The 13,250-nt window shown below is 40.2% G+C and overlaps 1 protein-coding gene across 12 annotated transcripts in view; it reads left to right on the top strand.

The window, feature by feature from the left end:
- Window positions 1–13,250, top strand: part of TSPAN4 (tetraspanin 4) — a 380,904-nt gene that overhangs the window by 38,574 nt on the left and 329,080 nt on the right. The gene's annotated exons all lie outside the window — the stretch shown is intronic.

Genomic DNA, 13,250 nt, shown 5'->3' with positions numbered 1-13,250 from the left:
TTGCCAACCACCAGACCAGGCTGCCCAGAGCCACATCTAGCCTGGCCTTGAATGCCTCCAAAGATGGGGCATCCACAACCTCCTTGGGCAACCTGTTCCAGTGTGTCAACACCCTCTGTGCGGAAAAACTTCCTCCAAATATATAACCCAAACCTTCCCTGTCTCACTTTAAGACTGTTTTCCTTTGTCCTATTGCTCACTATCTCCCCTCATAAACAGTTGTTCTCCCTCCTGTTTGTATGCTCCTTTCAAATATTGGAAAACCACAATGAGGTTTCCGCCAGTGAAAACCCAGGCCTTTTGTGAGTATGAGGATGGTGGCATGTAGTATCACAGAGGAAATGTTAGCTGACACACTAATTTAATAAGGTGAAATATCTCCACTTGTAATCTTAGTGTGGATTTTTTTTTAGTTTTATTTTATAAGTGGAAGGACTAAAGACTGCAGTGTCAATTGAAAGCACCGTGGATAAATCTCCTTGAGAATGCTAATCTGCCAATTAAGTTTCACTTGGAAAACCTGTTAGTCTGTTACTTTTTCCACTTCTTCCTTTTTCTTTGCATTCTGCAGGGCTGTCTTTATGCAACAAAGAAAAATAGCCACTAACCCAATGCAGTAGAATGTTGTAAGTCTTGAAATGATTGCTGGGAAGTAATTGTCACTGAAACTTGTACTGCACGTTACTAATTTTGTTCCTGACGTTTGCTCCATCATGTCTTTTGGGCGTTCCTTATAGAAAGCAATATTACCCTGAGCCAGCTAACATTAAGAAGTAATGCTTTCTTTGTCTACAATGTGCCATAGATAATTGAAAAGAGGGACTTTTGGAGGCTGAATTTAGTGATGCTTTAGCTTATTGTATTTTTTAAGTTCTTTTTTATTCTGTGGTAATGCAGTTTATTTCTTTCTTCACTTCCATTATTGTCTAATGGTTCTTTAGTATCCAGTGCCATCTCTTTTCTGTTTGTCTGTGACAGATTATTTTGACAGCTTTGGGAAAAAATGATGAAACATTGCATTTTTTTCATTGACTAGTCCCTCTAATGAGCTTTATGTCAGGCCATGGAAGGTGGCCAGTGGTGAGACTGCTTGGTGCTAAATGGTTGTGCAAGGTGGGACTAAAACTTGGCACTGAAAAGGCTGTAGGTTGCCTTGTACTGCATCAAAAGAAGCATGACCAGCAGGGTGAGGGAGGTGATCCTCTGCTCTGTGCTGGTTAGACCTCACCTGGAGTATTGCATCCAGATGTGGAGTCCTCAGTACAGGAGAGACATGGACCTATTAAAGTGTGTCCACAGAAAGGCCACAGAAATGATCCATAGAATGGAACAGCTCTCCTATGAGGATGGGCTGGGAGAGCTGGGGCTGTTGAACCTGGAGAAGAGACTTCAGACCTTGGTGCTGGGAATATGACTCTGGGATATGGCAGTCTGTCTGTTGTGCCTCATCTTTACTGTGCTGGCACCTTGCTGTGGATATTTCTTTTCCTGGTTGAATGCTACTGTTCTAATTCTCCTGCCTGTTAGTGCACATCTACAGTCTTATCTAGGGCTACCTACCCCTTTGTAGCTATAACTTGACATCCAAAAGGCAAATGAATGTCACATCTCAGAGTACAGCCTAGCATTAAATTGCTTTAATGTTGGGTTTTAAATTTGGCTGTGTTGTAAATACAAACAGCAGTGTGTATCCTTTGTGTAGCTGCAATTGTAGCAGTGAGAATAGGTATTTGCAGGATTGGGACTTGGAGCTCTGCTTATGACTTGCTCTGTAAACTAGCATGAGGGATGCTTGCTCAGTTTTCTTTCTTGACCTGCTCCCTAAAACATTTAATGCATTTTGGAAATGGGATCCTCTGTTTCTCTTATGCCACTTCTTGTTTATGGCAAGGCTTTAAGTGTTGCTCTATAATATATTTGTAGTACATGCAGATTCTATGTGTGGCCTGTAAGAGTGCAGAATTCTGTATTTGAATATAGTTGGAAGTCAGGGCTCCTGCTATAAAGATGGGGATGTTCTACAGCAGTTGGAGGTAAATTTGCTGGTGGTGATATTTTTTTTCCCCCAGTTACATTAGTGGTAGAGACTCCCCAAAGACAGCAAGGATCATGGGTTGCTGCATATCTTACTAAAACATAAGCCAAAATGTTTATGCTGACATCTATTTAGCTGTCTCTATAGCTCTCTTGTTTTTCAGTTTTTGCTCGATTATATCGCAGAATACTGTGGAGCATGTGGTGCTCATTATGTATTTCTCAATAGGTCAGCAGCAGTCCCAACCTAGTGGAGATTTGTGGTAACATGCAGAAGTTGCCAAATTGTTAGCATCCATCAAACTGAACTGTTTGCAGGATGGGAGGCCATTTGCTATTATTGCCCATTATTATCAAGATTGGGGACTGGGAGACTTAGCTTGTTTTCCATGATTTTGAGATGTTGAATTTTTCTTCATCTTTCACTGTCCAGGCTGGGAATGCTGTGGAATTTTAGTGGCAGCAGGGAAATCAGAGGAAAGCAGACTTGATTTGTGTCTAGTTATGCAACCATGGAATGACTGCATGATTGTGTTTTTAACAAAAAAAAAAAAAAAAAGTATACAAGCATTCAAACATTGGCTGCACTTTGTTGTAATACATAATGTGTGTCTGATTTGTGAAGCAGGGGGTAATGATTGAATCCAGAGCAGCGCATCCACAATGGTGACTGTCATCTGTGCTGGAAAGGAGACTATTTCAACAGTCCCTTTAATTTTAGCTAACTGAGGGAGAAAAACATACGATTCTGTTGTCGGCTGCTATAGCTGGAGATTTGAATAGAGCCTGCGATGACACCCATACAGTAACATACGTTAAAATGAAACTAAAAGCGGTGCTCCTTCACCCTATCATTAACACAAAAAAAGTATATTTTTTAATTGCAGATCACAAAGGGGTGTTAGGAGAAAGGCTGATTTTTGTCAGTGTGTGTCCTGAATGTAAAGCAATGGTATTTTTAAATAGAGCCCTTGATTGTTTCTGGTCACTGGGAGCTTGACTTACAAAACAAATATTTTGACAGTAAAAGATGCAGCTATGCACAGATGTAAAGGAAAGACAGGTCCTATGGCTTTTAGAACAAGTAGATTTTTGACTTTTCCACCTTGTTTGCAATTATAGTGCAGAGAAGAGAAATAAACTGTCTTATTTCAACTCTCAGTTTGTGTTTCAAGTGAAATATTGACATTGGGGGGAAAATGTAAATAAGAGATTCACTCTTTAGTATTTGCTGAAAGCAGTGCTTGACACTGTGCTATATTTATAAAGATTGAGTTAACCTCAGAAGCAACAGCCCTAATGAGTGGACAACTTGAAAAAAGAACCTTCTACTACTAAAATTTTGGGAGGGAGTTGTTCTCAGGAATATTTAAGAAGTTATTTGAATGCCCAAAGTATAAGATGAGAAAACCAGGCTGTAACTCAATTCTTATTCTTAAAACAAACTTAGTTTTAAAGAGGGTACTTTTACAGGGGATTAAGTCCTTAAAGCAGTGCGAAGCTTTGCTTTAAGAAAATAAACTATTCTGTATCCCATGGTGTAATGAGGACCTTGTCTGTGTCTCAGTACAAGCTTGATGGAGAAGGAATAACAGATGCCTCTGTCACAACTTCAGTCCTACAATGTCTGTGAAGTCAACATTAAAAGCCAGTGCATCAGTGCCTGTCACTAGTGCACTGTTCTGCACTTGCATGGCCGTGCTGGGAAGATGAATTAGCTGAGTGTGAGGAAATGGCTTTCTAGTAATTTCTCCTGCAGCCAGCAGAGTTAAGTGAGATGAGAGCACTTAACTCTTCTTGCTGATTAAGATTTTGAGGTACCTAGATCTTGAAATACTCAGCATCCAAATAGGTTTGGGAGAAGGTGATTTGTGTTTTCAGGCTTTGTTAAGGTATATAAGGGGAAGTGAAAGCTACACTGAGGCCACACCAGAGAGAAACTTTTTCTTGTATGGTACATGGGGCTTTTTGTGTGCAGGATGCAATGTGCAATAGCATCTTGTACTGCTCCAGTTCCACAGGTCTCTTATATTTGTATATCATTCCTAGATATATAATCTTATATTTGTATAGCATTCCTAGGCTGAGGTAAAACAGCTCTTTCACGTTGTTTCCATTTTATCCATTCAGTTTTCTTACATCTGAAGTATAAGATTTAGGGTAGGAGAAATCAGTAATGTTTCAAGATTATAATTATCGATTTTTATGTTTAACATTGAGTTGCAAAGTGAAGTTCTTTAGCTGAATTAATGATCAATGACACTATTAATGCTAAATGAGTCCATCAAGATCATGTTCTCACCATAAATGCCAGAGGAATGAATCATGATTAGGCTATTGTTTTACAGTTGCTATTTTGTCGAATAGTTATTGATAAAAGAAGTGCTGGTATGACTGCTGGTTAAAAAGCTTGACTCATTTAAATTTCCATTAAACTGTTAAAAAATTATTGACAAATTCCCTAAGACAGAATTTGAAAGGATATGTGTGTTTGTTTTTGAAGCCTCAAGTGGTAGCAAAAACACAGCCTAACACTGGCTTCAAATCTGAATTAATGCCTTATATAGATCATAATGTCTTCGCTGTCCTCACTAAATACTTCTATATTTTGATGTTTGCATGCTTGATTGTGACCTCTGAACAGAAGAGATGATGATTATTTTTTAAATGTAAGTTGTAGGTGTGTGTGATCTTAGACATATGAACCTTACTTGAAATTTTGCTTGTGCTCTCTAGGGCTTGCTGTGTGGTACTTGATAATACTTTTGGATTGTAGCTCCAGAGATTGTTTGTAAAGTATCTACAATAGTTTTGCTATGTGTGTCTAGAATACTGCTGTAGGAACGGTCCCAATATCCTCTTGCCTGTGACTCTTGTTTTTTTCTTACAGTTTTCCTTGCACCAGACTTTTTTCCCCAGGGTTATCCACCTCATTGCTAGTTCTGAATGCTAGCTTCAAAATGAGCGAGGAAACAGAGCAGGTAGATGGAGGACAGCAGGAACTAGATTGCCTTTTTCAGCAACATCTTATGCATCTAAGATGAGAGTGCCTGTTGAACTGTCTTGTCTTGATCTCTCCTGGCTGTCTTTGAATGCTCTCCTTAGCTTTACCTAAGCACAATTGAACTTGTTGTGCTGTGTGGTTCTGACTGTCAGTTTTGATGATCCGGTGTGTTCACACAAGTTAACGTTACCAAGAAGCTGTGTAAATTGATGAACCATGAGACAGTATGAATATATTCATATATTGTTGAAAGTATTGTGGATTGATGACTGGTCTTTGTTAGAAGCTGGACTCCTTGGAGCATGTTACACTCCAAACAAAGTACAGAGGTGTCTTTTTAGCCAGAGAGTGTCTTCAATTACTGGAATTCCAGAGTTTTGCCTCTCTTGAGGTGAATGTTTTGTTGAGGTTGTCTTTGTTATTCCAAGGAGAGCTAGTCATGCTCAGAAAAATGGGGCTAGAGTCTGCAAAAGGCTTGTGAAATGTGCTATGATACACGGAGTGAGCAGAGGTAACAGCTTTATGGATACTGTTGCAGACCAGCTCATAAGAAGGCCAGGGTTCTTTGCTGACTTCTGTTTTGTTTGGCATTAAAGGAAAGATGTTACTTTTCATGTGTGTTCTTGTAACCCTTGGACTCAACAGGAAAATGGCACTTGGTGGCTGTTTTATATGACTGATGCTGTCTGCGGTGCTGGCAGATAAGTTTATATTGCAAGGGGAATCTGAGGAGCAGCCTACACAACTGAAATGTATTCAGGAGGATCATAGCTATTAAACAGCTTGAAAAGACCAGTAGAATCTCTAGAGAGTTAAATGGCAGTTTTGACCTTATGGAAACTTTACTTCTTGGTCTCACAAAGGAAGTTTTAGCTGAAGTGTGAGATAAATCTTTAATAGAATTACTTTCAGGCTCACAAAATGTACTTTGCAGCGAGATCTACAAAAGTCGTGTGCTCCTTAAAAAGTAAGCAGGAGCCAGAGGTCTTCTCTTCCCTGATGGCTTCTTCATTTTGTGGAATCAATCTCTACTCATCCACACTGTTTAATGTTCACTTGCCTGGCATCTCACAACACGCAACAGTGATCATATCTGTGATTAGGGGAGAGGTGCTCCTTTTGTGGTATGTATAACAGTTGCTCTCCTTGTTAGGGGAGTATAAATGTGCTGCTTTGGCTTTATCCTGTAGTAGGAGCACAATCAATACCGTATTCTGGAAGTAGAACCCTAGTGGTTTCTTATGGTGAACTATTTTCAGTAAAATCTTACTTTTTGGTAAATGGACTGGCTCAGTCAGCGGGGAATGACTATTTAGATGAATGCCAGTTTCTTAGTTGAGGGGGGAAGTACAGCTATTTGTTGTATACAAGTATCTTTATTTAAACGTACTGATGCTTTCATGTTTTTCTAACTCATTGTGACCCTTTTTGTTTCATTCTCATGGCTCTTCATACAAGGAGGAGAGAATGCATGTGCTGGTCACCTGTGCTGAGGGGCACTTAGTTGGGTGCAGCTAACAGGCTGAGGGAAAGGGTGTGTTTGTTCTGAAAATATTCTTGATACTCAGTAAAGAGGCCAAAACCACCTTTGTTTCTGTATTAATCTCTTGACAAATGCTGCTGACCAATTTAACTACAGCTCCATTCAGCAAGTGAGAGGTGGGAGGAGATCGAGTTTGCATTTAATGCTCCCTCTCTCTGTACTCTGGCTTTTAATCTGGAGTTGTTGACGTGAGGGTAGGCCCACAGGATGGAAGCTGCCTGCAGTTAGTGACTTGGGGTATGTGCACTGCTGCTCCAACAAAAGCTCTTAATAAAAACGAAACAACAACAAAACTCTAAAGGAATTAGAGCAGAGTGAGCATGAACCACTGCACTCATCATAATAAAGCTGCATTTGTGCTTTGGGAATATACAACAGGAAGAGTTGTCCTGAGATGGTAAGATCAGCTTCTTGTTGCATGCCGTGAACTTCCTGACTAAGTGGTGGTGTGCAACCCTATGTGTTCAGGTCTCTATTGTTATTCCTTAAAAAGCTATCAACTTTGGATTGCCTTCAGGTAGTTTTAGTGGGTGAATAAATGCAGGACAATCTCAGTTTATTTTGCAATATTCCTCCTGCTTTGCTTCCATATGCATTGTTCCATTTGTTACCTGTTTTTTTTTTTTTTCTTTTTTTCTCCTTCTTCACTGGACCTTTAGATTGTTAGTTTATTTTATCTTAGAGGCACAACTGAAGGAATTTAGGAGAAATGGATCTGCAGGAATTATCTTCACAAATCCTCTTTATTACAGGTGCCTAAGGTGTCATGTATTGATGTGCAGTTCAAATCCATTAATTCACAAAGCAGAAGGTTGAGCAAACGAGGCTGGAGCTCCACTGGGATGTCTCTGAGTGGGAATTTCTTACAGTACTGTGGAGAACTGTTACCACTTCTGTGCACTGGCCGCACATAATCTCTTGCAGATTGAGCAATAAGCATTTATGTGGGTGATGTTTGCTTGAGCATTCAAGTTGTGAAGTCCAAGAGAACATGATTGTTTTCTTTCAGGTAGGGGGAGAATGAGTTACTCTGTGAATTCAGGCTGTGCCTTTATTCATGTATCTTCAGAGACAGCATTATAAAAGCAGAAAGGAGAACTCGTTGGTTCATGGAGAATGTCAGACTTTGGGAATGATGAGAGAAGGAAAGTGTTTCTGAATTTACTTCTTTGACTGAAAACTGTATGTGTGAATTGGTGTTAGCAAAGCCTTTAGGTTGTGTGCAGCTGCTTTGTAAGCGCAGGCAAGTAACACCATTACGGGCACTTAGGGGTGGCTGAACTATGAATACAGGATACTGATCTATGGATTGTTATTCTTTTTTTTTTTTTTTTTTTCCTTAGAAAAAGATATCCCCTGTGCCAGCTGTATTTAAAGCTATAAAGAAAAGTTTTGAAAAGCTTGACACCGCAGCTGTCATAATTTACTGTAGTGTCCTGCTGTTTAGGGTAGCTAATGAATGTGTTACTTTCCTTGGATACCTTAAACCAGATCATTAGCCATTATAAATGGGCCTGGCTTTATGGAACTGGAGGGAAGTCCATGCATTTCAATCCTACTTGAGAGCCTGTATCATAGTGGGCATAGCAGGGCTGTGCAGGGCTTTGGGGATGCTCAAGGCCCCTGGTTGCTCTGCTGGTAGTCTGAATTAGGAAGGTGAATCTCCAGAGCAAACTGCTTCCTTTGATGGAAGGAGAATGACTTCCACTTTGAGTCTCTCTTCGCTCGCTTCTGCTCCTTAATTTCACCAGTATTTGCATTTTCCTCTGAGCATGCAGCGCAGGGAGGGCACAGCTATGTATATATTCAGGTCTTGAAAAATATATTACCAGTGCCTTGTATCAGAAACTGAAATGTAATTGCAGGTTTCTTAATCATATTTGCAGGGAAGTAGTGGAAACTGGGAATAGGTAGTGGTTGATGAAAGTAACTTACATTGACAGACTAAGATATAAAAAAGAACTAATGTGGAACCACTGACTGGATTCGTGTTGACTGGAAATGAAATTGCGCACCCGGTTTAGTGCTGGGAATATTATGGCATGGCATGGAACAGAGATGAGAAACAACTTGTATTTCCAAGTTTGGATTTGTTTCTTAAGCAACTTTTAACAACTTATACTTCACAGCCTGTTCATAATGAGGAACTGCTTTCTTTCAACCAGACTTTCCCCAGCTTCCCGTGGCTGACTTTCGGCTCTTGTTCTCAACCTGCTGTGAGGTATTGTCCCCCTGCCTCATCTCCCGCAGGCTCTATAATGTTAAAGCAGACCAGAAGCAAGAGGATGTTATCTTCATAGCAGGAGTTTGCTTATATCTTAAGTGATACAAAGTTTTGACACAGCCGCAGCATATTTCTGAGTTATAATCTCACCACAGGTAGCAACAGCAGCGTTTCTCATAGCTGAAGATTAAATGCGTGCTTTGGCTGACCGTCTGCGCAGGGCAGGGACCAACTCATTCAGGGGCTTCAGGCAGCCCCTGTACATTGGTGGTGCTTACAGTGTTCTGTGAACAGTCCTTTTCATAATGATCCTGCTTGGATTCTGGGTAAGGGGGAAGAAAATAGTGCTTTATTCTGCTTCAACTGCTGGCAGCAACAAAAGCCTATTTTTTTGTCTATGTCTGTGTCAAGAAAAATAATGCGTATTGTATGACACCTGGAATGTCTTACTTGAGGTATTCACTTTTGTCCTCTGTGGTTTGTGTATTTGGCGCTTGTTTTTTTTTCAGCGGGGAGTGTGCTGAGTGAGGTGACATTGCGTAGCTTCTGTACAGCACCTCATAAACTCTTAAAAATGTTTGAGGCCTTTTGTTTTCATTAGAGCAATACATGTTAGTTATAATGGATGGGCACCAGCAAGAGTATGGCACCAACTGGACAAAATGATTATGAATGTGTGTATGAATCTCTTACTACAGGGCTGTCTTAGTCCGTGTTGGAATAATATGAAGTCAGAAGAGTGTAGGCAATTGGCAGAAACTGCTGGAGAGAATTAAGGAAGGACTTTATGATTATTATCAATTTGTGAGCCTGGTATGATTCTAATGAGGACATGATGGTTAGCTGTAGGACTGTTAAAATACCAGTGGTCAATGAGTAGTTGTTATCCCTGTGGGTTAATCTTCTCTTGTAGCATTTAGTCTACTTGACCAAGTCATGTGTAATTGTGGCAAACCCCAAAACAGAAATAAAGCTGAAATTAAATACTTTGTGTGGATTTTCTTGGTTTTTGTTTTTTCCCACTCAATTCTTGAATCTTTGAGATGGACACTATCTTGTCACTGTCTTGTCTCTGTTTTGCTCTTTGTGTATACATAGTTCTGTTTTCCCCTGGTTTAAAGTATAAGCAATAACTACTTGTATGATGTCCTGCCTGGTATGGCACAAGCAAAACTGGATTTTTCCATAGTTGGATATAATAAACAATATAAATAATTTTGGGCAGTATCTATCAAAGGGCAGATTTTGGTCCCTAGATGGAGCAAATTAGGTGAACTACTGTCTCCATTGTATGTGCGTACTGAGGTGTGGACAAGTAAGAACTGGGTCCTGTTGATACTGACTTCACTGTGTAATGGAAATCAGGAGGGGACAGTAAAGAACTGCATCTGTTTTCAGGTTGATTTAGCTAATATGTTGCAGTGAAATATTACTATAGCTGACCTGGCACAAAACTTTCAAAAATCATTAAGTAAGATGATGCTGATTTCCAGGCCATTTAGAGTCTCTTAACTGAGTATAAAATACTAGTTGACTTGCAGAGTTTTAAGTCAATCTTTATTTCTACAGTAGTACTTAAAAACAAACATAACAGTCTTGATTCTTCAAGATATGCATTTGGATTTCCAGGGCTCAGTGGTGCTAGCAATCACGTTTAAAGCAGTTCATCCTCCAGATGGTAGATTGTTGAGACAGCAGTGACACTGCAGCACAGTGTATAACTTTAGCATCTTTATTATAGCTACCTAGCATCTAGCTACTGGCTTAGATGCTTTCTAAGCTTTGCAAACAAATATGGTTTGGAAACTGGTCATGCCTGAAAGGTGAGTTTGACTTCTGTGCAGACCTCAGATAAACTTCCATTGTATTGAGTCTCTTGTCTTGTCAGTTGGACTGCGTGCTTGAGAGTGCTGCCTAAGGTGACTGAAGTTTTGCAGGTCTTCAGAAGGGCAGGGAGGAAAAGGGTGGAGAAGTTGCATAGTCCTGGGAGTGCACCGTGACAAGAGAAGGTATATGTCTAATAGGATTTTGCTAGATCCAAGCTGGATATGAACACTCATCCTCCAGAAAGAGACCCGGGCCTGAGGGGTGTCCAGGGGATTCCAGCAGTAAGGCTGTCAGAAAACAGCTTTATGAGGCACTTGTTGAGATGAAGAGCTCTGGATGGTGTGAGTGCTGCTGTCCTATCTAGATGGATTTGAGTTCTGCTCTGCTTTGCTTGCTGTCACATTCATGTTCAGTACTGACTCGATTTGCCAAATATCAGTGCTGCACTGAGTTTTGATGCTGGTCCAGCAAGAGCATGTTACTTTGTAATAGCTGGCTGACGTGCTCATAGCTGTTGCTATGTTGTCCTGCCAGCACAGGGGTGTGTGGCCAGATCTGCTTTCTCAGTGTCCAGGTGGGGGATCAGAGCAAAGGGAGTTGCTACAACATGAAATGGAAAACTTTTATTTGGTTTGTGTGGTTTGGATGATTGGTTTTGGAGAGCAAAAGATATTTAGACTTGCCTCCAAACTGGGGATGTTTTGTTGCGGCTCTGTGAAGTTACCACAAAGGGTAAAGATAGGATGGGTGTTTTTTCTTCCCTGGATATACCGTGGTAAAAATTCTGTCTTGTAGTTCATTGCTGTTGAGATTTCTGTGGGAGCAAAATATGTCTTAGTTTTGTTGCTGTGGATACGTGAAGATATCAGTCATTCTCAGTCACAAGCTTTTTTATTTTTATTTTTTTTTAAGTACAAAAAGAGGAGGAAGGGAAAGAGAAAGAAATACTTTGCAGGAATCTAAGCAATAAGCAACTTGCAGTTCTGTGTCCTTAAGTGCTTCACTTGATTGATTGGGTTAGGGAATTAAATGACATAAACTGCTGTTGTTGCCATTAAAATTTCCTTTACCTATGCTGGCTTCTTTTTCTGTCTTCCTTCCTGGGTGCTGCTGAAGATTTGGTCAGGGTGTGATTGTGGGATGGCATTTACTTGACTGCTGCTCCCCATTGAGCTGGGGGTGTGCAGGAGCATTGTGGGAGGGCTTGGTTCAGCTCTGCAGCGGACTGCTTGGAAAGGTCACTTCTGCCTTTCCTATATGTTATATTGTGGTTTATCCCAGGGCAGCTTGGTATGTTGGTGAGACTCAGTGTTATGCTGCAATACTAACTGGGCTGCTGAGAGGGCACGATGTAACCCAGGACCCTTGGTGAACAGGCTACCAGTTTGCTCTGACAGTGCTGTGTTAGCTTTGCACAGAGCATTCCTGTACCTTATTCTTTGCCTGGGCAGCAGGAAGCATTCTGCTGTTGCTGGTGTATCTTCCTCCTAGTGTCCTGGGTTGATGCACTTTATGGTGTGAGGTAGATAGCCCTCCTGTTCATAAGGATGGCAAGGACAAGTGTGTGGAATACTGCGATACTAGAAGAGAGGTATCAGCTCTCTAGGAACTGGAATAGCTCCTTTGGAAAAATACCTATGATATCCATTTAATGACAAGTGAGAGACAGTTGGCTCTGTCTAGTGTATTTTAGAAGCTAAACACCTGTCATGTTTTTAAAAAAACATCCTGTGTTTCTGAAGCCCTGGAACAGTTTTAAGATGACAGAGTATGCATTGAAACTGATGCATTTAAACAGTGCTACATCTCTGTTTGTGTGTGAGTATATAAGAAATTAAATACGTTATCTGAAAAGAAACCTACTTAGTGCTGAATTTGAAATAATAGCAAGTCAGATTAAGACTTAAATTTTCTCTATTTAGTAGCAATTGAATTAAAGATTATGAACCAGTATAGGTTTGGCTAGGGCTTTAAAGGGAAAATAAGTACTTGAACCACAGGAAATCAATTGCTTAATAGTCTGGAAAAAGAGTTGACCACAATATCAGGACAACTGGTGAAAGCAACAGCCTATTCTGCAGGTGTAGGGGCTATACTTGTCATTCACGTTTTTCAGCAGTTTCAGTTGTGCCATGAGCAATTTTTTACATTACGAGATGGATTGGGAGTTGAAAGTGCTGTATAGCTTGGGCCATAGGGGGACTGAAGAAAAATAAAGTTAAGGAGTGTAAGTTCCTGTGCCAAGATGAGAGAGTCAGCTACAAGTCTTTGCTTTCTTTCACTATAGAGGGTACTATTTAAATACAATTGCACAAGTAAAATCTGTTTGGATCAGCTTTCTTCTCCTACCGAGCTGTCAAGGCTGTGGTAGTTCAGGCAATAAAGTTGGTTAAAATGATACCTTTTTTCAAATTTTTGTTGGATTTAATTTTTTTCCAAGAGCAGCTTGGCATGAAGTGAAAGTGTTAAAATCAACCAAACCACCACTACTCCAATTGTAGTAAAAACAAAAATTGAGTTTTAAATTGCTGATCTTAGCCAAGGTTTAGTACTTTGGGCTTTAATCCCTTGGGTATATTTAGTATCACTGAAGCTATTTATTATTAGTGTATGTTTTA

Source organism: Coturnix japonica, chromosome 5 (genome assembly GCF_054131305.1).
Source record: "Coturnix japonica strain WE chromosome 5, WE-NBRP24, whole genome shotgun sequence".
Lineage (NCBI taxonomy): Eukaryota > Metazoa > Chordata > Aves > Galliformes > Phasianidae > Coturnix > Coturnix japonica.
This window is presented reverse-complemented; position numbering and strand designations above follow the sequence as displayed.